We start from the raw sequence: 23,297 nt of genomic DNA, 5'->3' as shown, positions 1-23,297 counted from the left end.
TGAAATAAAAAGAATCAGTTATTTTTTCTGTTTTAATCCATCTGTGTTTACATGACCTGATATTATCGACTTTTCCTGTGGATATATTTAGCTTATTTCTATCCTTTGCAGAAAAAACTGGTTTTGTAACTGACACACACCAAATCGATTGTTTATTAAATGGTAAGGACTGTGAGAGTCTGAAGTGATTCAGGAAATCAGTGGAAAATTTAACCCTTTTAGAAGAAAACAAAAACAGATGACTCCAACTGTCTGTGAATAAAAAGACAGAATCAATCTAAAAAAATTCCCTTAGTTATTAGCTGGCTTTCCACACCCAGTGATTACATTCTTTAAATCTTAGGTGATTTAGCGCTCATTAATCTTTTAATTAATTAAAAGAATCGCTAATAAGACACATTTAATATTAACTAGTCTGAAGTAAACAAACTGGGCTACATGGTGTTAGTAGAGTGATGGTGTCAGTGTTCATTGCTGGTGGATGTAATTCAGTAGAAGAAGTAGATGTAACACTGCAGCGAGGATATCAAAGACAGGAAAAACAGAATATCTGGGATAGTAGATCATAAAGGAAAAAAGTTATATCACAACTCGACTTCCAACCAGAAGGTTGGTGGGTCAATTCCAGGCTTTCCCTGACTGCATGTGGAAGTGTCCTTGGGCAAGACACTTAACCCTAAGTTGCCTCCCGATGTGCCTATCGGGTATGAGTGTGTGTGTGAATGTGACAGGTAGTGTAAAGCGCTTGGAGTAGTCAAACTGACTAGAAAAGTGCTGTATAAGTACAGTTCATTTACAGACTCAGACCTAATTCAGAGTCACGTTATTTTAATCTTTGCCAAGTTTGATGTTTCCATTCCCTCTAAGCGTCTGAGCATACTTCTGTGAGTTTTATTTGCTATTTAACGTACTTAGCACTTTGTTCTTTTCACTAAATTGATAATTTCCAGCTTCAGCCATCTTTCAGCTAATCAGAATTTGTCCAATTGTTATGTGTTGTGATGGTTTTGGAGTGATCCACATCTATTAAATTAATAATACCAATCTGGGGGGCTGAGAACGACACAGAAGGACGTCCACAGTAGGTAAATATGCTAAATGAATAAATCATGCTTAATCACTTCATCATGAGAATATTATTTCAAGAGGGTTATTTCAGGGGTTTTTATGATGGAAAAGTTTATGCTAATTAGGTCAGAAAAAGGCAAAAATCACCCCAAAAGATGGGTATACAAACAATTTTTTTACAGCATCCTGTCAGCTTTTCGTATTTATGGTTCTACAAAAAAAAAAAAAAAAAAAAAAAAAAAAACGGCAATAGAAACCCAGTTAGTTTAGTTTTAACCAGATAAAAACTAATTTTTGGAAGAGTACATCCAAACTTCATTTTACTTTTTAGTAGGGCTGGGCGATTAATCGATAAAATCGATAAATCGAATTTTCCATTTCTGGAGATTAATTTTTTGAAAATCTGGATTTTTTTTCCATAGTTAGTTAGCATCAGACTTAGCCCTCCCTCCACACCAGAACGGTGTTTGTCTGACAGATTTTCAGTAAAGTGACCCTTCACTCACGCCTGGGATTTAGCTGTGCGTATAACTGCAGTGAGAAATGCTGCTCTCTATGAGATGCAGAAGTCAACTTAACCCACAAACACTAGTTAAGAGACAACCTTCATCAGGGGAATTATTTCTGCAGTGGATCCTGTATGATAAGGATCCAGATGGAAAGAGATCACGGATGAATTGTGTCGCATATTTCAATGTAAGATATGAAGTCGTTTATATGGTGGAAGAGCTATGACATTATATGCTTTATTTTTGCTAGCATTCATCTATATAAACAAATGAATGTTTTAATAAGTTTATTTATGTTTTGTAAAAGAAAAGGAAAAAGAATCGATTAAAATCGGAAATCGGATTTGGTTATAAAAAATCGGAGATTTTATTTTTAGGCCATATCGCCCAGCCCTACTTTTTAGCTCTGTTTTGATTGCCAGTAACTTCAGCCGTTAAACACTCCATCATGTTCAGCAGCTGTTTGTTAACTTTGTCAGTGGTATTTAGAAGGAATCACATAGTGGGTTTTCAGTAGTTTCAAGTCGAAACCACACAGCTGTGTCTGGAAATGACGCTGTGGGAGTGGTGAAGGTAAACCAAAGGTATAAATATTGACTGGATAACCACAACACAAAGTGAAAGATGCAGGGAAATGCAGACACAGGTGATCATTATTTTTGATGTCATCAATGCAAGCAACCAGTTTTTTTTTTTGTTTTTTTTTTCTTTTAACTTAGTATTTATAAAGCAGGAATTCACACAAAGATGAGACACCTAGGACAAGGTGGTGATCTCACAACATTTGAAGATGCAACCTTTTAAAACATAAATGCAGATACAGTAGTGCAGTGGAACCTATGTAACCTAAAAACAGAGATTACCCTGTGGCTGAAAGAAGAGTTAAAAATGTGGGACAGTATGTCAGCATACATAGTTCGGAGTTAGAATTGGTCAGACAAACACACGCTGTGCCATTATGTCCATAAACTACCCAGCGAATTATCGTCATCATTATGCTTCCTTATGCCATACCCTGAAGTTATGCAAATGTACCCGCTGAGCACAGTCCTCTGCAGTGAAAAGTAATACTCTGTGCTCACTTGTCTCGTGTCATGACAGTCTGTGACTGGCCCAACTGTCCAGGAAAGAGGCTCATTCATTTGGTAAATGACATGCCCCCGGTTGAAAATACCCTGAAAAATCTGGCTGCTTTTCATATTCTCAAGAAACAAGGCAAAGAAACGACTGAGAAGCTCTGCACTGTGCCTGGCTGCAGCCACTCTTCTGCCTCCGACTGCCACTGATTCACATAAACAGCTCTTTGTAACACAGCCACATGATATTGCAGCGCCTTTAGTGCCTTATTAGACATGGTGTTTGTGTGTACATCCCCCTCATTACAGATAGATGGAAAATAAACAATCAAATAAGTGATGAGGTCGACTTTCATGCCAGAAAACAAAGAGAGTTGTGTAAAAATATTCGGCTGGTCTTTGTGTTTGCCTCCGTCGCCTAAATGAATGGTGTCTGAGCCAAAACTGCAGCATGACACATCGACCACAGAGGCTTGAAAAGAAGAGTGTGGTGTCACATTTCTCCGGCACTCAGCATCACATAGAAGGACAAAAGATCCACGTGCCCTCAGGGCCCAGGGTGTGAGTGTTTTTACAGGTCTGCTGTCTTATCTCAAAGCCATCAGGCCTGGATTACAAAGTAGCAGCAAATAATTTACCTCATTTAGCATATTTTCAATTAGAAATATAGTTTGTAGGTCTTGTTAGAGCTATCTTCATCATGACCTACAATAGATTTGTCATATCTGGTTGAATGTAGCTCAAGAGCCATTGTGGCTGACAGCCACTCATTCATCTCTAATCTGACACTCTTATTTGCAAAAGATGCTCCAAGTAGGACATCATCAACTCTAAAATAATGCATACTGGCTAAAACTTTGTAAGGTCTCAAATGTCACTGGATGATCTTGGATCAGCAAAAAGAATCACAGTATAATCATCACTTATCCTGACTTCTGCTGATGTATTTACAAGAGCACAGAAAGATGTTTCAAAGGATCATGTGAGAACAAGCACAGAGTTGTTCAAGCATTTCCCTGAAAATAAAAGTTCTCATTAAGTCATTATGAACAATCCAAATGGCTCATACAGGTAAAAATGCAGGTGCAGACTTGTTTTGTGAAACAAGGTTATTTATACATTAAATATAAAATCCCCAAAATGAACCTCTTGCTTTAATTATAGGAGCACATTCCAGCACAAACACAAAAATATACTCACCACAAACAGGCATCTAGCTGCCAACAACAGCTCTCCAGTAGCTGCTCTTTACTTCAACCACGGCTCTGTTAAGTAAAAACCTCCGTTTTGAAACTTAACTCAGTATTAGAGAGGGGAGGACAATACATCCTGAAGTGAAGGGGAGGGGATGGGAGGGGAGAGGGGTCCAGCATGCATAAATTAGACCAAGTCTAGTTGTGGGGGAGTTGCAACCACATATGACGCCGGTGCTGCTGGGTGGAGCACTCTTCTCTCTCCAGCTGCAGCCCACAGGGACTTGGCTGACTCACATGTTCAAATAAACCACCACCTCTTAGTGTTTGAAAGTGTTGCTGCATGTTTTTGTCTGCAGTGAAAGGGAGTGATGAGGTCGGGGCGGTGTCTTTATGTCTCCCTCTGCTGATCTGTCTACTAAAACAAATCTCTGCACACAAAATCAGGCTAAGGTATGTTAAAAAGTGGTGACAAAGGCCAAGCCAAATCCAGCTTTCTCGATTCTCCTCAACCTCCAGCTTAAGTAAAACAAATATAAATAAAAGATACCCTTTCAAAGAAACAGGCCAGCGGTACGTAATCCAAATTAATGCCTGGATGGTGAACACGGGCACTGCATCTGTTCTTGAACCTTGCACACCAGCAGGTGGCAGCAAATAACTACCTCCACATCCCCATCTTCCACTTAAAGAATGCTGAGGCATGAAGGCTGAAGGTGATGATAGTGAGCTCCAACTGAAATAGACACATTGGGCTGAGGAAAAGTAAATATTTCAAAAGGAAACAGCAATGTGATTTCCTCCACTGTTAACTGCTGTTGTGTCTCATACCAACAAAGGCATCTTTACATATCCTTGAGGCACATATTATGTCTCAAGGTGCTGACCTCATTTGCTTGCAGTATTAGTCAGAGATTAAGTCAGGAGATGTAACCGTCCGCATTCTTTGTCAGATCGTGATCCCATTTAATTGTAATCTTCGTCTTTAGGAACTGACCACAGGCTCCAGAGCAGCAAGGAGCAGCAGCAGGAGGTAACTACGAGGAGTCAGATCTCTGGCAGCGGGCTGCAGATTATGCTGAGCTGCAGATGGATGGAGGAGATGGTGGAGGGCTGCGTTCAATGCGTGGTGCCAAAGGGCCGAGGCAGCTCATGCCAGAAAGGTCAGTTTTCCGCCTGGCTACACAGCGGCGGGCTGGTCGTCACCTCTGTTCACAGAAGGAGCCAGAGATGGATGCCATTCCTCCCTGTCAGCCATCTCTTTTTATTGTCACCATCAAGTCTTCTGACTTAGTCTGTGCCAGGCTGAGCGCTCATCCGAGGTTTGATACCCCGAGGAGATCACTTACAGTCCGTCATGACACCAATCATTGTTGTAAGGTTTTTTTAGGTTACAATAGAATAAAGTTACATGGTTGATGTAACTCTTACGCCTTGCCTCCCAAAGTATTACTTAAGCAACAGAAATAGTGAGTTTGTCCTGCAAGGATCCGGAGCCACTAAAGGTCATTTACAAAAAAAAAAAACACAGAGAGACAAGCGATCCTTCAGTTAAGTTTTAAATGAAAGCCCACTTCTAATATAAACTCAGTTTTAAACCTTGTTAACATCTCAAACTCTAGCTAGTGAAGCCTGGTGCAGTTTGTTTGCACTGTGAAAGCAAATTGACCATCTAGGGGGACTAAAGAGAGGAAGAGTTGTGATGCATCATAGATATTCTAGATAACTCGCTCCTCTCCTGCTGGTCATACTGGACGGATTCTTGTGACAACCAAATTAGGTTTGAACACCAAATTAAAAAAGAAACCTAGAGAATGCATAAATTTACTGTTACGCCATTGTTTACTTGCGTGAACGAGCCAACTTAAAGGGAAGAATATCTGTTTTTAGTCCTTTTGGTTTTCTTCTTTTCTTTTTTCTTCTTGGTCAGTGGTTGTTTCTGTGTATACCGCCCCCAGAAAGCAGTTGTTGTAACTAGGGGTGCAACGATTAGTCGACGTTGTCGACAATAGTCGACAATGAAAACAGTCGACAACGAATTTAGCCGTCGAATATTGTCGGCAAAAAAAAAACAAAACAAAACAAAACAAAAAAAACCCAAAAAAAACTACAGAGTGAGACATCGTCTCCTTTTTTTTAATCTCTGCTGAGAGTTGCACATGCGCAATAAAGTCCACCAGTGGAAAAAGTCCACCAGTAGAAAAATATGGCGGCTGACTAGGGAGCAAAACAACAGCAGAGGACGTCAAAAGTCTGGGCTAACTTTACGTTAAACTTATAAAATAAATGCATGCGAGATTTGTCAAGCGGACCTTGCGTACAACGGAAGTATGTCTGCAATGCTCGAACATTTAAAGAGGAGGCACGGCGGACTTTCATAACAACCTCATGCAAGATTTCAAAGCTGAAAGTGAAATAAGAGCCATTTATAATAATCACGAGGTACATTATCCGATTGGTCGACAAGTCGTTTTAATAGTCGGTGACTAATCGACTATCGGAATAGTCATTGCAGCCCTAGTTGTAACTGGTGCTGTCCAGGTGGTTCGGTCTGCTAGAGTAAAGTGCAGTGTGAACGCAAATTTTTTGGGAATTCCTTGCCCAATTGGACCAAGTACCTCAGACTATCCTGGTGTGAATGTGACCTCAATCTACACAGCACCAAAAAGGTTCACCATGAAACTGAGTAGATCCCTGAGGGAACCAATCCTGACTATTTGCTTGTGGGACTTTACACTGTAAGGAAATGATGAAATATTCACAAATCAGCAAGAAAATAAAATAAAAACGATGCATTAATGTGAACTTAAACACGTGAAGATGACATCAAGGCTCCACAGTGTCGCTGCTTAGAGTGTTAATGTGCACGATGCCAGCATTTTCTCTCTATAACTTCCATCCTTGCTGTAACCAAATGCACAGCATCAGCGGATCAACTTCAATTCACATGACACTAATGCACAACAAAGGCGCATCAGCACATGTTAGAAGGCCGGAGGTTTTAATATGGTCTGAAACAGCAAACCATATGTCTTTTTCTACAAAAAAAAAAAAAAAAAAAAAAGATTGGAGTAGGAAAAGCATTGAACATCCAAGCATTTCTCACTAAGGTCATACCATACTTGTAATTATCTGTCTATAATCCTTTCCATTAAAACATTTTAAGTTTTTACTCAAGTGCCTGTCAGAAATCTGGTAGATCACAAACTGATATAAGAAGAAAAATCCTTATTTTTCACTTTGTCTGACTTGCCCTTATATGTTAAATAATACAAAATACCCATTTTGGAATTAATCAAGAGTTTAATATAACAGCAGAAATATGTAACAAATATATATGAAATCTCAAGAATTACAGAGATTTCAAAGGACACACATATACACATACCCTCTACATATGACATTGTCAACCCTGGGATCCACTAAAGAATGAGGATCAGCGAAGGAGCTTAGCCATCCAAGTCTGAGTGGTTAAGTGGATTCTGATGAGCTCTAAATGCAGGTTTAATGACAGGGGTCACAATATAGCATGTGCATCAGTCACAGATGGCATAGAAAACACCTAACCTTGTTTAGATCAGCTCTGTGCCCTATGCCCCAACAATCTAACGATCATAAGAAACCAGCCAGGGATCCAGATTGAAAACAGACACATGTGAAACTCAAGAGGATTAAGAGGGCAACAGGAGGCCTGGAACAGACCTTTTGTCTACAGAAATCAATCATGCAAATCCGACAGGGATTTTACACATTAGCTGGAAACACACAGGACAGATCGGAATACAGTAAGCTTAGGCAGTGGTGTCCAAACTTTCTGAGCCATGACTCCAAGATAACATACGATGGTCTTCGCGACCCCCACCCCCCTTTTGTTAATAAGGAGGATAAAGTGGTTTTTGGTGGATTATGTTAACAGTTGTGACAAAACACCCATATAATGAAAATCAGCTTCTCTCGCCATGATAATGCCAAACTCAGATTCTCCCCCCCCCCCCCCCCCCCCCCCCCCCCCCCCCCCCATTTTCTACAATGATCTGGGGACCCCCTGAAATTAACTTGGGACCCTGGTTTGGTAAAGGCTGAGCTAAGGTATCTGAAAACTAATTCAAACGTGAAAACATGCACCCTGTGGGTTGCTCTAAAGTAGCTTGTCTCCACTCATTACAGGACATATAAATTAAAGATCAGAAAGCAAATGATCTCTTTTACATTTTAGCAAAATTACATGAATTTAAATTCTGTGTGTATTAAATTCTCTGTGGATGGTGGTGCGTTTGCAGTCTGAGCTGCATGCAGATTGTTCCCGATCCTTGAAGCATGTTTAATTCAGCCATCCTGAAAACAAATACCCTCCCTCTCCTCATCACAAGCTTTAAAATTCAACACAATTCACACCTAAAACTATATAGATTCCTCACTTGTAAAAAGCTCTATGAATAGCTCAGGGTTTGAAGTGAAGCAGCCTGTGGATTGTTCATATTCCTCGGACCATGTTTAATGCGGAGGTGCTGAAATCACTTCATGTGCCCCTCACCCCCGTGCTCGGGTAATTACCCTTGTGTGACTATGGCGCGATCCCCCGAGACACGCCTGCCAGTTCGCAATGTCTCTGAATGCATCAGTGTGGCAGCACGGCTCACCCCCTCACAAGACCACAGCAACCACTGATCCTCCTGCGAGACACAAGGCAGGAGTGGAGGGGAGCTGTCAATCATGGGATGCAAGATCGCCGAACCCCAGGATGAGATCATTCCAGAGGGTGTGAAAACATGCGAATTGCTCCCATCAGGAAAAAAAACATACCCATGGGACACGTCTCTTTTTAAGCATTACATGGGGAAAATCATGCTGAGGAAAAATTCACTTGACATGGAAAACAACAGCTGTGGGAAGCAAAAATTTACATGATGAACAAAGGAATTTATGAACAGAGGGGTGACTAATGGATGTAAAACTTATACATAAAAGTTAATGTTTGTAGAGATGCCCTTTTAATATTCAACGCCCCTGTCAGTCTAAATTTACCATGAGTTTTGAGCATTTCTGCAACTCAGTTCACTGAAGTAATCCTGTGAAAGAGTTAACGAGGAGGTTTTTCTACAACTAGATGCAGTGGGTGCTTTCTGTGAATACAGATATTTCTAACCTTTCGTTTTTAAAAGATTGACAGCATTAAAGTTGATGAAAGAGCTCTGGTTTCAGGTTTATTTAACACCATCTCTGGATTGTTTTCGGCAAAAGCCATAAAATATCATTTTAACATTAACAGGTTAGTTAGCTTACTATTAAAGCTAAGGTTTTTGTGTTTGTGAATATATATATATATATAATTTTTTCCCCTTCAAAAACAACTTTAACAAACGTTTAGCCAATTAATGACAGCGTTTGTTAGCAGACAAGCTTATGTTATTTGCTTTTGTATTAATGATTTATAGACTGAGATATGGCGTTTGCGCAAATTGGTTAACTTTACAAGACAGTCATGCAAATAAAATGAACAGAGTTTTCACTTTAAGCATTGTAACTGCTGAAGTCAAGATCATGAATCAGTACTGGGACAGGTCACCTTCTCAGGCTTAGTCCAGGATAAATCATCAGGTGAGGAAAAAAAAACCTGTCTATGTATACATTTAATGTCTTGTTAAATTATGTTAGTAAGATTAACCATAGGATGCAATTATGAGACAGGGGACTTTTTCTTAAACAAATGCATAACATTTAGTTTAATTTTCAGTTGTTTTTTTAGTATGATATCTAACATGGATGGCTTTTGTTATTGTTCTTCTTCTTCATCTTAGGTTTATCTCCATCCTCTGCAGGGCAGTCTGTCACCCTCCAGTATCCGCTGATGTACCTGGTGAACTAACAACAAAACTGACTTTGTGATTGCACACTGCACTATGGAAGATTCTGAGATCAATTTTGTAGTACACAAATATTTATTTAATTTCCATAAATGCCGCTCTTCACTGGTCACTGAGGTTGATGTCACATCTACGTCCTCAGCAACTTCAGTTTTTACCATGGACCAGTATCTACCAGTATACCCAGCTGAGTGACCATCTTTACTGTCAGACTCAGAAGGGACTGATCAGGTATTCAGAGGGCTGCTGAATACCTTTCCGGCATGAGGAGAATTTAATGCTCTCTACAAGATGACTGAAACTTATGCCACCACTATACCTATATAAAGACAAAAAGTCATTGGGGAAAGGTCAAGCGGATTTACATGTGTTCATTTACATCATTATTTATAGATTTTTAATATATTTATTATCATGTATAGTCTGTTTTTGTAGATTTTTGTTAATTTTCATTTAGAGAACATATGAGTAATGTTTATTTAGGTGATTTTGTAATTGCAGTTAAGTTTTTGTAGGTCTTTATTGTTACATGTTGCTGTTAAAGTTTATTTAAAACCAAAAGTAATAAAGCAATTGATGTGTTTACATTAAATACATTATAGTATTTTATGTATTTTAGTAATGCGGAGAGCACCAATATACTACATTTCTCATCTGTGCAGCGTAATAGTATCTTTTAAGATTTGGTAAGGCCAATTCCTATTCTTCTTGTCTAGTTGAAGGGTTTTGAGTCGTATCCTGGGCCTGGCTCCCGCCCATATGAACCTATTTATTAGCTTATCCCATGCTGAAAATTGTGACCCTGGTATTTTAACTTGAAGTAACAGAAAATGATATAGCAGCCTTGGCAGAAGATTCCTTTATAATATTCTGGAGTTGAAATCCATTAAAAGTGTTGACTTTCTGTTTATTGGACTGTAGTTTGCCTAACAAATTCTGTTGACATCCTGATTTATCATAATTTTTTATCGAATTAATATTTCAATTTAAATGACATCTCTTCTGAATTTCATCTCTGCTGTCATTTAAAAGGATATTTATCTTTCAGCTATTAGATCTCTTAATAGATGCTAACTGCAATTAGCCAAAAACACTGACATGAGTCGTGACATGAGGATCTGTGATGAGTTAGTTGGAAAATGGTTCAACACTAGTTAGGTCTTTTTAAAAAAACAATATCTGGACGAACTGTATGGATGTTAGACTATTTGTCTTACTCGATGACTCTTTTTCTCTTGACATTCTGTTCAGACAGATGACATTTTCCTTTAGAATCTGCCTTCATCATTCAGACTTCATCATTCAATTCATAACGACAAGCACCTCTGGCCCAAAAGCTGCAAAATGGGGCCAAAGGATGATGTTACTACCATCATGTTTTCTTTTTGTAATGCAACATTTCTTTTTTTACTTTTTCTTTTTTTTCCAATATTCAAATCAAAATCTACATTTAATGTCTCATCCATCCACAAAACATCTTCCTAACAACTTTTGACTTGCCCATATGATTTTGGTAAGTAGTAGCCTCAATACAACCAGGATCAACTCGCAGCTCTATCCCAAAGAGGCAGCAAAATGTTGCAACATGTAGCCATTGTTTGCAAAGCCTCAACACAGAGACTGCAGAATTACCCCTCATTTCCACTGGGTGTGTGTGTGCTGCAGTCTGGCTGTGCCACGGTTTTGTTCCGACCTCTGTGGCACATCAATCCACACCGGGAGCATGTCAGATGCGGAGCGCTCGCGAGTGCAGTCCGCCTAGCTTGACCTGCAAGATCATGAAATAACAGCAGAATTGTCGAGTCTTGTGATTCTCCACTTCCAGGATAAACGTCTCATTGTCCATGATGAACAAAAAAACAAAAAAACAAAAAACACTGAGACCACTTGACCGGTTAAAGACGTAATGTTTACATAGTTCAACAGTGCAAATCCGCACTGGGGCTTTTATTTTTTAAAAATGCCAGAAGTTTTTACACTGCTCCCATGTCTGATTTCCGTCATAATAGACGCGGCGCGTAAGTATAGCGGAGAGCCGCGACAAGGCACTTCTGGGATGCTTCTGACATGCGCTGCGGCGCACCCAGTGTGGACATAACCATTGACTAAAATGGCTGCGAACAGCAGTGGAGAGCAATGATGCGGCACACACGCACCCAGTGGAAATGAGGGGTTATGATGTACGATTAAAGCAATACTGCTGACGACCTGCTATATTGCCATGTAAAAAAGGCAGTGGAGGAAACAATGTGGGGGAGTAGTATTAATTTGACTGCCTGCTATTCAGCTACAGCAGGTCCCATGCCATCACCAACAAGATAGCAAGATTTATATTGAAGGATTTAAACAAGACTTTTGGTATTATTTTGTCAACTTATAATCAAACTGGAATCATAATATATGTAACAGTTACTTGATAGAAAGCCACATAGAAAAGCATTGGTAAGTAATTGTTGTTAGCTGATCAGTCCTGGGGAGGGTAACAAAAGTTTTGAAGCTTCTTCACCTATACACAATCTGACTGTGGTTTGTTGAGTACAAACTGATGGTTATTAGTTGGTTTGATATCCTTTTCAGTCTACTCATTTACAGAGCTGCTTGGAAATCTACTTTTTGTGCCATAAGCCACTTTTACAAACTTGTTTCACCAACAGGTTTCTGTCCTTAATGTGTCTACTAACACCTGAACATACCACTCACTATTTTCTTTTTTTTTTCTTTGAGTCAAAAGAAGTCAAGAATTTTTTTACTGTGGAAATCAGACTTTTAAAGTTTCTAAGTCTATTTCATGCACTTTTTATTGTTCATTTACTGGAAGTCTTAACTTTTTCTTTTATATCTTGGCTTTATGGGCCATCCACTAAGGCTCAGTGCAGCCTGAATAACATAGTTAGGATCTGTTCAAAGATAATTGCAGTCAAACTGAGAGTTCACTCTGGGGGTCTAGGGTAAAGAAGAAGGCCATTATCATGATTATCAACATCAGGCAACCCCATCAAATAAAGAATGATGAGTTTGTGAAGCCTTCTAGTCGCTTTAAGTAAAATAAATTTTTTCTCCAGGTCTTTTATTCCTTCAGCCATCAGGCAACTGAATTATGGCAGTAGTCTTTTAATTGAGTGATACTGTAACCTCAACCTGTTTATTTATTTATTTTTTATCATGAGAAATATTCCAGTCTTATGATCTTCTTGTTTGTTTGGACTGCTGGTGCTGATAAGACCATTGTTTGTTGATTCTGATGACTGATTGTTGATATGTGATGTTGATGTGGGTGAGCTATAAATGAATTGCTCTTTTGGGATCAATAAAGTTGTCTTGAAGTCTTGAATGGGATTTGAAAAAGTAGACTTCAGCATGGTACAAGGCTTTGTATCTCAAGAACACTGAGCAAGTCATTAAAACAAGCATAGCCACTCCATAAAATATATATATTGCAATTATATTGCAATTACCCTCAGGGATCAATAAAGTATTTTTCATTTAATTTTTTTTCCTTTTTTTAATTCTGCTTGTATTGTATGTTTTATTTAAAGGGGTTTTATCACAACTTTGCACCAGAAAATACACAATTATGTTTGTGTTTATTGTACAGTGTTTATTACTCAGGTTTCTATGGTATATTCTCAGGAAAATCTTTATTACTCTGGCTTCACAGAAGCGAGGTACTGAGGTGCATTTAAAGGATCTGACCGAGCATGTTCTGGTAATATATAACCTTCAATAATGCAAAATGCTTAAAAAGCATTAAATCAAGAAAAAGCTCTCAGGAATAAAAAATTAAATAATAAAATTCATGCATCATGAATCACCTCCTTATGGTTAACTCAACATAAACTGATACATAAATGCATTTTAAATGAATTGATATTGTATGTGAGACTTTCACATGTACTAATTTACAGAATCATAAAAAGAGCTTCAACTGTGGGATCTTGGAGATGGTCCTTTGGAATGGATTCAATCTGCAGATAAAATAATGCCTGATTATTGCAGAGTAGCTTATATCTTTATGCTAACCTAAACCTAATCCAACAAGGCCTACCTGTAGGTACACAAGAAACGCTGGTATTTATTTATTTAGGTCATATCATTGTGGGGGAGATCCTCTGTTTATTACAATATAAAGGTTCAACAGCCCACAGATCATTTTAATCCAAAACCTTTATTCTGCAATCCTCTCCGTTTTATCACATCAATCTCTTTCTTAAATAATCTCTTCTTCCCAGCTTCCATATGTTGCTCTCCTTTTTTTAAATCCTTGAGTTTTCTTAAGATATTTTGCCCCACTTTTCTATCACTTTGCTTGTCTTTGTTTCTCTTCCTTTAGGCCTAATGTATTTTCTCCATTATTTCTCCAGAATTGTCCCACAGTCTGTCACTTCAAACTACAATGCATACCTCCATTTGCTTCTTGATGCATGAAAGCAGTTACTAGAGTACATTATGATATGCAGCCCATTGTAAGAGGCTGCAGTTTAGGACTATGAAGTCAAACATCACACTTGGGTGGTAATACTACATTATTCAAAAACGTACTTTCTAACCCAGTGTTAAAATACCAGAACATACAAAATTGCAGGGAAGAAGACAGGAAGTTAAGTAGAATAAAATACTAAATACATTTAAATTAAATTTAAAAACTGGGTACTGAATTTGATCATGGGGCAGAGAGATAGTAAAATTTCCTGTGATACACTTAGCTAGCAGAGCCACAATCGGCTTAAAAAGCTGATTGAATCGAAATCGTCTGATCCCTCAGTCACATCTGACAATGTAATTGTGTGTGCAGAGAACTGGATGACTTTTGTGGTCAAGTTGGCTTGTTTACTGGTCATTACCTGCTTGCAAGGGATTGGTTACTGGTCTTAAAAGCATTATTGTACACCTCACAGAAACAACTAGTTGACACATTGACATTGGTTATCAAATACAGCCAATGTTGCTGCATTCACTGCATGTCATCTTTTGGTATATGCTGAAAAATACTATCAATAATTATCAAAGTAACATCAATAGTTTCAGATCAGTGTAACCTAGGAGTATCATTGCATTTATAAATTAGAAAGAAACTGGGTTTTTAAAAAGTACATATTTGTTTAAACATGCAAACATACAACTCACAACAACAAAAAAAAGAGCTTACAGGAAGGTCACCTATCCACTTTGGCTAAAGCAGGGGTTATAGGTGTTGTTTTTATTTGCTCTGTCCATCCTGCAGGCCCAAGCAGATACAATACCTGTCGTGCAGCTTCCTGTCATGTATCACAGAAATGCACATACTGCATTTTTTTTGTAGCTTCCCTATCAGAGCAACCAACAGAACACCCACATCCTCTTTGTGATGCTTGCCCTGTGCAAATAGGACAGCTCTTATAAAACAACAACCATCCAAAGTGTCCAAATGTTTCCATCAAATGATTTGTGGTTCAAAGAGACAAAGAGGTTGAAGCACACCAGAAAGCACCACATCATAAAAAAGTCCCTTTTACTGAGAAATTTGCCCCTGTGTAATCTGAAAGTTACACAAAAATAGGTCAATACTACAAACCATTGTTTTGTTCTGTTTTATTCTTGTTATTGTTTTTATTCACATGGATCTGAGTGCATTTCATTTCCTTTTCTCTCTTCCAGTCCATTAGTTTTATTTCAGTCGAGCAGATTTGAGGCTTTGTGGAAAGGTTAGCCAGTCGCTGGTCTAAATCAAGCAGGATTGAAGCCAAAACAAACAAAACAAAGAAAAAAAAAAAAAAAAAAAAAATCACAGATGCTCCGACACAACTAACTGGAGCTTTTATGAGTGAGCAGCTGATTATATAGCACAAGGTCAAGTGTTACAGCTCTGATTAATGTGTCAACAAAACAGTGTTTGTGAAGGCAGACAGTGTTTGCACCCATCAGTTATTAAGGTTATGCCATTTGGAGAAAAACATTCAGAAACCTACTTCATCCTAGTCAATTCAAAGTCAAACAGAATGACTATAAAAACTAATGGTGCGGTCACCATCTTAAAGTTTGGATTGCCCAAATAAAATTATTTCTGTTTTGTTCTAATTAAGTCCATTCATAACTTTATATCTCAAAGATAATTCAGCAGAGCCTGGACAGAAATATGGCTATTGGTTTTAACTGGAAGACGTACAAAAAAAAGTCATCACCTGGATTTAACTAAGCAAATAGTTACGAGCCTCCTATTGGATTATTACTGCATGGTTGATTATCTTTCAGCTGGCAACATGTTTTTTAACCCTAGCTGATGCAATGAGTAGCTTCTTATTTCTTAAACAACCATGTGGAAAGATGCATCCAGTGGTCATGGAAAATACTTTAGTAAGAGTCAAATTATTGGCATGCATCAAGCAAAGAAAACATCTAAGATTGCAGAAACTACTAAAATTGGGTTAAGAACTGTCCAACGCATTTTTAAACATTGGAAGGATAATAGTGAGCTATTGTCTTTGAAGAAGGTATTGGGTCAGAAATAAAAATCTTGACTGATCATCAGTGATCACTTCAGCATTTTGTGAAATCAGATGGTTAAACAAAAATCAACTGTAGAGCTCATGGTTATGTTTAATAGTGAAAGTAAGGTCATTTCCACACACAATGTGAAGGGAACCCAAAGGATTGGGACTGAAAAGCTGTGTAGCCATAGGAAAACCACTAATCATTGGGGATAACCAAAGAAAAAGGCTTAATTATTCTAGGGAACATAAAGATTGGACTCTGGAGCAATGAAGGGAGATTCATGTGGTCTGATGAGTCCAGATTTACCCTGTTCCAGAGTGATGGAAGCATTATGTATCCAAAGAATAAGGTCAGCTGATACCTGAATATACTGAATGAGCAGATTATTCTATCAATGGATTTTGTCTTCCCTGATGACGCGACCATATTCCAAGATGACTGCCAGGATTCATCTGGCTCAAATTGTGAAAAAGTGGTTCAGGGAGCATGAGTCATCATTTTCACACATGGATTGGCTACCACAGAGTCCAGACCTTAACTCCACTGGAGAAGGCTTTGCCCAGTGGTCAGACTCTCATATCTTTAATACATGATCTTGGTGGGGGGACACTGGATGGAAATAAATCTTGTGACATTGCAAAAGCTTAATGAAACAGCACAATGCACGTGTGCCGCAATCAAAGCTAAAGGAGGTCCAACAATTTTTTTATTTTTTTAATACCCTGTCCTGTCCAGCACACTAACATACAGAACGGCAGTCTGTGTGCCATATTTTGCCGGACAGATTTGCTCTACTAAGGAAGACATGTTATATAAATGGCTGCCCTTGATGTTTGGAATATTTTTATTATTTTTATTGTAATCTTATTTTCTTTAGTCTTGATATTTCAGTGCTGAACCTGACAGGGGGATAGAAGAAGAGAAAAAAAGAGAAAAGGACAGAATTGAAATGTGGAAATAAAAGTTGTCTAGATCGCATCAATATTCACAAAAACAATATGCAATATAAACTAAAATAACTAAAATATACAATAAAAACAATATAAACTACCACAGTACTACACAATACATAATACATGGCAGGCAGTGTATTTGTAAATCGTCTGCAAAATAATGAAACAATATATATTATTTTATAAAAATTGAGCCAAGAGGAACTATATACTCTATAATGAAAAGACAACAGGGCACAAAATGGGGCACCACAGTTGGGAAATATTGACACAAACTGACAGAACGACGAGATAAGACTGGAACCATTTCAGGGCTGTACCTTCTGAAATATCTTGATGAAGTGAATAAAGACTGAGTAGAGTCACTCTAAATATACTTAAAGTTCAGATCTCAGAAAATGTGTTGATGTTAAAAAAACCTACAAAGAATATTGTTTCAAAACCATTTAGGCCTTGCACACATGCAGATGCAACATTTGCCAGTGAAGCTGAAAATAATTCTGTTTCACAGTACATTTTATCCGCTGGAGCATTATTAGCTCATAACTGAAGTTACCACAGCTGTTTAGATCACAGCAGTATGAACTGTAACCAATTTTAATCAGCTGAACAGTCAGTGACGGTCTCACAGGGAGCCCACACTTATTGCCACTGTGAACGTAAAGAGATTTAGGCCAAGTTCCCATTGTTGGAACAACAGATTGACTGCAATCATATACACATAATGAAAGCTATAACTAATTACAATCACAAAGCTGCATGAAAATTATATACAGAAGCACAAACCCTGAGCTTCTGGCATTAGTGATTAAAAAAAGGTGCAGCTTGATGATTCTCTAAAGCTGAGAGCTCTATAATAAAACCTATATTTTTATACTGATATTTGAAGATCAATTAGTCTTTTCATTGTGGTTTCAGCACATTTAGAGATTTTTGTTATTGAGGAGGAACTTCCAGTAGTCTAAGCCATCCCCCTTTCTGAGCGTTGTCGAGATGCGTTGGCCTGCAGTTGCTACGCAGACTGCCAGATCTGCTCAACAAAAGCTTTTTCCTAGCGATACATGGAAAAAAAATGATGGACATCGACCATATTTTTCGGGAAAAAAAACAAACAAGGGTCTTTCTTGGAAGCTAAATGTCAGCACAGATCTACTGGAGTCCTTTTAAGTGCAGTCACACGGAAAAGAACACAACTGAAGAGGCAACTCCTGCTTTAAAAGGGCAAAAGGAATTTAGCTTTTGAGCAACCCTAAACCCCATCACAAAAACGTTTTACACTGAGAAATTTTCATTTTTTTTAATATAACACGGAAGTAGTGTTACCCAGTAGTGGGTTGATTTTAATGGAGCTACACACTTGAAAAAGGCTAGGATTCATGCATGTGCTTTTTTTTTACTTTACTTTTTTTAGTGGTTAAACAATCCTGTTCATTAAGAAGAAAGCTAATTTTATAGCTCAGAAACCTCTTGTGTGTTATATATATTGGGATAAATCATAAATGTGTCAATTTCAAGAGCTAATGAGATAATAGATGTGCCCATTCATATATCTCAACCTAGACTCTACAGGCCACCATTGAGTCCATTACGTGATTAATATCTAATACCGCTAAGAGCAAAGTGCTTATGAAATGGATACATGTGGATATAACCTTGACTGAGACACCAGGACAAGGAAAGAAAGACAGTTACTGTATATGTGGCACATTTTGTGAATGCATTGATGGCACAAAATTGACCCTGTAGGTTTTAACACATAAGGTCTCCGGACTGAGACCTATAATCTGTATTTTGCAATCAAATGTTTGGGGGCAATTCTAAATTTTATGATTAGCCCGATCGATGCAATTGGAAAAATGCTGTCCTTGTCAAGTGTGTGGGACCTACTCCTGCTCGTGTTTTACAGGCTGGACGATGTTCAAATGCTTTGAACTGTTAATTTTTCATAAAATGAAAACAAAAAGATCATTTAGACCCCTCTTACAGGTTTATGAGGATAAGATAAGGTTAGGGGTCTGAGGGGGGGTCTTAGTTTGAAAAAATAAGCTCCTCAACTCTTGAAAGAAAATATCCACGCAATGTAAGAGGAAAGAAATACTGGAAAAAAGAAACACAATGCAGCGCTACAACACATGCTAACAGTAGAGAGGAAGTGATAGACACATAAATAAATAAAAAGACATATCACTAATAGAACATTTTTGATCAGATCTCTAAAGTTACAAACCAATTTACAATAGCAAAATTTCTGTAACTGTGTAACTGAATGCATTTAATCATACGCGTTTCTGTAACTTGTTTTTATAGATTGCAAGCAGGAGAGCCCCGTTTTCCATCTATGAGTCCAGGTCAATACAGGATGGGTCAGGTCGCTACGCATTTTGCTTTTCAACAGGCAAAAAACCGAATGGTTGTCAGAATATACAATCCAACCCATTCTACTTTCTTAGGACCCAATCTTACCGGGGCTTGACACACTGCAGTCTGTTGATTGGTCAAAATCATAATCACTTCCTGTGCGACTCGACACTAAAAACAAAGGGGGCAACAGCTCCATGTTTAAATTTATGGTGGATTTTTTGCTGTTTAAAGCCACGTACCAAGAAGAAAGAACAAACTGCTGGATGTTTACCATTCTCCTCCTCTTCCAAATGAACATCTACAGCCTGATCTCAAATCTTCTATTTCCATGTAAGATCACTGAAAAAAAAGCTGTTTTTCATCAGCTAAATGACTTTTTTAACTAAAAACATGATGTACTATGATGTACTCCCATCTGGTTTTAGACAGCACCACAGCACTGAGACTGCTCTGACCGAAGTCATTATTGATATATGTTTGAATACAGACGATGGAAAAATGTCAGTCTTAGTTTTACCGGACTTCAGTGCTACATTTGATGCAGTTGACCACAATATATATTATTTAAATGACTGGAGAACTGGGTGGGCCTCTCTGGCACTGTACTAAACTGGTTTAAAACTTACTCAGAGAACAGAAAGTACTTTGCGTTAACAGGTAACTTTACGTCTGAGCAGACAAGAATTCCATGTGGAGTTCCCCAAGGTTCCATCCTGGGGCCTTTTCTGTTTAACATCTACATGTAAAACTAAGTTGATTGTCTTTGGAGCCAAAAAGACATAATCAAAGGTCACCACAGAGCTTCAGTCTCTGCACCTAACAAACATCAACCAGGCCAGAAATCTGGGTGTAGTGATAGACTTAGACCTGAACTTAGAAAAACCCATTAAGGGAATCATATAGTCAGCCTACTATCACCTTAGAAATATATCAAGGGTAAAAGATCTGATGTATTATACATGACCTGGAAAAATATGCTTTCTCTTTAGTCGGCTTGATTATTTAACAGTGTTTTTACAGGTCTACCTAAAAAATCAAACCTGCAGCTTATTCAGAACTCTGCTGCTCAAGTACTCACCAAGACCAAGAAAGTGGGCCACATCAGTCCAGCTCTGAGGTCTTTACACTGGCTGCTGGTCTGTCAAAGGATATACTTTAAAGTTCTGCTGCTGGTCCATAAAGCTCTGAATGGTTTAGGATCAAAATACATCAGGGACCTCTTATACTGTGTAGGCAGACAGTAGGTTCATACTGGGACCCAGGACTCTATCCCTAAGGTCATCTGGATCTGGTCTCTTATCAGTTTCCAGAGTCAGAACTAGACATGGAGAAGCTGCTTTCAGCTTTTATGCTTCACATATCTTGAACAAACTACTAGAAAGCCTCAGATCAGCTGAAACAATTTATTTAAATCTAGGTTAAAGACCCACCTGGGGGGTATTTCAAGAATGAGGTTTAACAAATCCTGTGACAAAGCCTGTGCTCAAGGTTGCTAAATTCTCTGATGTCTTAACCTGAGTTGTCGATTTAAAACACCGGTTATGAAGTAGCTATCACAACCCCGTGGTGGTTAAGCCAAACTTATGTAAGAAAACACCCACTGAGCTCTGAAATGATGATGAAAATAACCAAACGCAGAGTAGCCAACAGTGTGTTATCTAATTGCTAAATTTAATAAGCTTATTATATTATATTATATTATATTATATTATATTATATTATATTATATTATATTATATTATATTATATTATTTTATATAGCAAAGCAAGCAAGTTAAAGCAAAATATAAAAACATTCTTCAAACTAGTAAGAATTTCCTTAGAAAAAATTCCTCCGGTAGTCATTAATTTCCATATTGCTGTAGGCTCAGCACAAACGGTATTCCTATTTCACAGCCAATAAGAAGACGTCTAAGGGATGGAAGACGGGTTCAGGGCGACCGCAACTACCTCTCATCCCTGTGGAGAAGTGATAAGGCATCAACTGGGACCACCAGATGATGAGGTGGATCCCAGGGGCTTACATCATCAGAACCGGACCCAGATGACTGTAAATGAACTCTATATTAAAGTCCAGCTACAGTGCCAGATTGCAAAGGCGGACCTGGAAATGGAATATATAAAACTGAAGATAAGAAATCAATGGAGACATAATGTCAGTGAATGATGACATTGCATAAGGAAGTGTTTCTCATTTTGCAGGCAATAAAGCATGCAATGGGGAAGTTACCAGACAAAAATTTAAATAAAAGAATATAAATGGAGTTCTCAAGCATATGGTGACCTTCCCTCAAATCATGGAGATAGTAGCCTGAACAAACCTACTCCCTACCAGGCTATGTTCACAGCATATGTTTTCCATACCTAGATTAGCCATTTTGGAACAGAAAACCCAAGATTACCATTTACTCTAGGTTAACATAGCCAGCTAAACCAGTAAGCCCACTTTGTGGAATACCCCCCCCCCCCCCCCCCCCCCCCCCCTTGTTCTCTGCTACATTTGAATAGTTTTTATTTAAAATTCAAAATCTTCACTGTTTCTTTTGAGCTTCAATTTTTAACGTGATGTTTTAATACTGGTTTTCTCTAATGCTCTTTTTTCATTCTTTGTTTTTCATTTTAAATTAAAAATTAAAACATTAAATTAAATTTAAAAAGAATTATAAACAAAAAATTTTTTAAATGTATCGACTTGAGGAAGATGAACATTGTGTCATCTAAAAATATTCTTATGTATATATATATATATACATATACATATATATATATTTGTTGTTATTATGGGTTTTTTTCTGACAGTGTATTAAAGTGTTGAATACAAAGAGGTTCAAATGATTAGGGATATAATTTATTGATTGATTAGAGCAACAAGTAGTGTGACTTAAAAAGCTTTTGCTTCTTTCTACTTCTCTTGGGTCACTTTTGTATTTGTAGGCTATTGTATTTGCAATATTTTATGTTTTAATGCGTCTATAGCTCCCCAGGCGAAACGCCATCGAGTAAGGTTATGGTTGGCTGTGGAAATGCAAAAGAAATTAGGATTTACCGAATTAGACTGCACCAAACCATCCTGTACCAATGAGGATGAGATGGGGCTAAAAACCCTCTGATGGAGTAAACCCCTTCACTTTATGCGGCATTGGGCAAGCAGACACTGGACTTGGCATACAACCAGAGCAGCTGGCGCATTTATTGATGAAGCTTATAGCAAAACCTGAGCATTTGCCTCTAAACAGGCAGTTTCTTACAGCTAACTTCTTCTGCTCGAGTCGTATACTCTCATTTAGACATGCACATACACTCATGTCCTTCTCTTGCTCACTGTAAGCACTCACTCTTAAAGGGGCCATGCCAGTCTTAACACACAACACTAAGTATTAAGTCTGCATCTCAGTGCAGTAAAACAAAACTTGCCTACTACCACAAATAAAAATGAGTTAACTATGTGCCCCATTGTGACTAAACAAATAATTGCTTGGTCATGTACATCCCTAATTTTAACACATTTGCAATTATTTACTTGAAACTTTAGCTTAATGGACTTTTTTACAACTTTACTTGAACGTTTAAATTGTTTAGCCTCCTCTGTCATTGTCAGCATTTTCCTCTACCTCCTTTCCTTTCTTGTAACCAACTTTACCCTCATCCAACCACCGATACATCTTTGGATTTTCTTCATTCAGCTGCACTTTGCTCAGGCAGGCTGTAGCATATCAAGAGTACCCCGTATGACAAAGCATTCAGGTCACAAGCACCCAATAAACAGCTATTTAGACACAAAACCATCACTTTGTCTATTTCCTAA

The 23,297-nt window shown here is 38.1% G+C and overlaps 1 protein-coding gene across 4 annotated transcripts in view; it reads right to left on the bottom strand.

The window, feature by feature from the left end:
- Window positions 1–23,297, bottom strand: part of sash1b (SAM and SH3 domain containing 1b) — a 59,598-nt gene that overhangs the window by 14,413 nt on the left and 21,888 nt on the right. The window contains exon 1 of one of the 4 annotated variants that reach the window (XM_041972421.1): window positions 8,265–8,383. The exons of 2 other annotated variants lie outside the window; for them this stretch is intronic. The gene's annotated coding sequence lies outside the window, so the exon portion shown is untranslated. Of the gene's footprint in view, window positions 1–3,853; window positions 3,957–8,264; window positions 8,384–23,297 lie in introns of those variants that run through there. One more of the 4 variants, XM_041972420.1, reaches the window with a different exon arrangement.

This window comes from Melanotaenia boesemani, chromosome 20 (genome assembly GCF_017639745.1).
Source record: "Melanotaenia boesemani isolate fMelBoe1 chromosome 20, fMelBoe1.pri, whole genome shotgun sequence".
NCBI classification, from domain to species: Eukaryota; Metazoa; Chordata; class Actinopteri; order Atheriniformes; family Melanotaeniidae; genus Melanotaenia; species Melanotaenia boesemani.
The sequence above is the reverse complement of the archived record's forward strand: the minus strand, read 5'-3'. Positions and strand labels throughout refer to the sequence as shown.